This window comes from Triticum dicoccoides, chromosome 2B, assembly GCF_002162155.2.
Source record: "Triticum dicoccoides isolate Atlit2015 ecotype Zavitan chromosome 2B, WEW_v2.0, whole genome shotgun sequence".
In the NCBI taxonomy this organism is placed as follows: Eukaryota; Viridiplantae; Streptophyta; class Magnoliopsida; order Poales; family Poaceae; genus Triticum; species Triticum dicoccoides.
In genome coordinates this window covers 368888841-368891423 of record NC_041383.1, presented here as the reverse complement: position 1 = coordinate 368891423, position 2583 = coordinate 368888841, and positions in this window count along the sequence as shown.

The window sequence follows — 2583 nt, the reverse complement described above, 5'->3', positions numbered from 1 at the left end:
GGACTATTCAACCAATTCGTCCATTAGGAGTAGAGAAAAAGCAATCTCTTTTTTTTAGGATAGCAATCTCTTTTTTAGCGTAACCTTTTTTTTGGCAATTTTTTTTAGCGTAACCGGTATGTATACTTATCCACGGCCTGGTTCGGGCCGGGCTAATCCTTTGATCCGGCTTCTAGTGACGTGGGAACGCTTCTGGACCACGAGGAAACCAACGTCATAAAGTGGTTGGTTTTTTCAAAAAAAAACCGATGTCCGTGGGGATGCGGGTGAGCAGCATCTTCAGCGCTTCCCTGTTTCCAGAATAAATCACGCATAGTTAAAGAAATCACCTACATTACCGGAGACGTACAAACCTTGTTGTAGTGGGCAGTCAGAAAGTCGCCGTGCTAATGTCCAATAGAACTCGCGCACTAGAACAACAATCGCCGCCAATAAAGAGAAGCGTAGATTGGAAGGATCCAACCTGAAGACACACAAACACAGATGGACGAAGACCGGATCCAAATGGATCCACCGAAGACAAACACCGACCGAATCGCGTGAGATCCGCCGGAGACATACCTCCACATGCCCTCTGATAGATCTAGACGCCAGAATAGGGCTAGGCGGAGTAAACCTTATTCCAACTTCAAGGAGTCGTCGTCGCCTCGTCTTCCGTAGCAGGACACAATCACTAAACGAACACAGAAAAATACACCAAAAAACAGAACCGGAGCCCTGTTGCTGGCAATGATGGAGAACATTGCATAAAAAAATCCTACAAACACCCAAGATCTAATCTAGAAGATGCATAGCAATGAGAGAGGAGTGTGTCTACATACCCTTGTAGACCGAAAGCAGAAGCGTAAATAACGCAGTTGATGTAGTCGTACTCTTCGCGATCCAATCCGATCTAGCGCCAAACAGACGGCATCTCCGCGTTCAGCACACGTTCGCCTCGATAACGTGTCCTCCTTCTTGATCCAGCAAGCAAGAGAAGAGAAGTAGATAGGATCTCAACCAGCACGACGACGTGGTGGAGATGGTGGCGGCGCAATCTCGGCAGGGCTTCGCCAAACGCTGCGGGAACCAATCTGAGAAGAAAACTGAGTTTTGTGAGAGGTAGGGTTGCCGCCGGGGCTGTTTTTTTTGCTTTTATATTTTGTATTGTGGTCCATCTCCTAGTTGTGTATAGTTGAGGTTGAGGCCTACCCTGTAAATATATATACGTGCACCGGTACCCCATCAGTACATCGATCATTGTATTGCCAACTTGTCCATCTACATGGTATCATCTTGCTCGGTCCTTTCCTATGGTTTTGCCACCGCCGCACCCCACCACCGCCGCACAACCCCGCCCTCGCGCCCTTCCCCTTCTCCCGTCGCGCCGCCGCCATCTTGTGTCGCCCCACTTCCGCCTTCCTGCCGCACCGATCGCCGCCTCCGCGCATCGTCCTCCCGCGTCGCTGCCGCCCGCGCTGCTTCTCCTCCCAGCTGCCGCTGCCTCTCCTTCCTCCCGCAGCCGCGCACCCCCGCAGCCGCCGCACTTCACCGCCGCCGCTGCACCAACCCTAACCCTAACCGTCGCCGCCTTTCACTGCTGCCGCCGCACCCATGGACTCCTCCTCGGGCTCCTCCACGACCCACTCGCCGAACCCCTTCGCCGGCCACGAGCCCTCCGCCGCCGCCATCTGTGACCTCAACATTGAGGGCTAGGTCCCTATCCACCTCGACAGCTCCATCACGTCATACTACGCATGGAAGACCTACTTCAACCTCATCTTCCGCGAGTACTACCTCACCGAGCACATCGACGGTTTCGTGGATAGCGAGTGCATGCGGGGCGATCCAGAGTGGTTCGCCATTGATGCCACGCTCATCCGATGGTTCTACCAGACTGTCTTGAAGGACATCTTCCACAGGTTGTCGCCGAGGACGACGATGCCTGCACCGTGTTGGCCATGCGTCTTCCTTAGCTACCCCCTAACACCAAAGGTTACCAGTGCTATGATTCTGTCACTCATCGTGTGTACACCTCGAGGCACGTGTAATTGTCGAGACAGTGTTTCCTTTTTTCAGGTTTCTCCGGCTTCGGCTCCTTCGGCGCCGACCCCCGTGCCCCCTACTTGGAGCGATGCATGGAGACGCCCCCCGGAGAGTCCCCCAGGCCTTCTGCCGCTGCCGCCCGGTTTTTCGACTCCCTCCCCCGAGTTCGAGTCTGACCAGGCCCCGGGGTCCCCATCTCCCTCCTCCGAGGTCGAGCCGGCGGGCACCCCGCCCGCCACCCCGACTGGCGCCGCCTCCCAGGTGACAGGCTCGACTTCCCCCTCGCCCTTCACCACCCCAGCTGTCGGCTTGGACGCCGTCGCCGCCGTCATGGCCCCCGTCGCCCCCGCGGCCCCCACTGCTCCTGCCCCGCCCCTAGGCGTGACGACCCACACCCAGGCCGGTGTGCTTCGGTCGAGTACGCGCTACTCCTCCGATGAGTATGTGTGCGCCGCCTCGATGTCAACGCCATCATCCATCCCCACCTCCGCTTGCGCTGCCCTTTGGGATCCCCACTAGCTCACAGCGATGCAGGAGGAGTTCGACGCCCTACAGCAC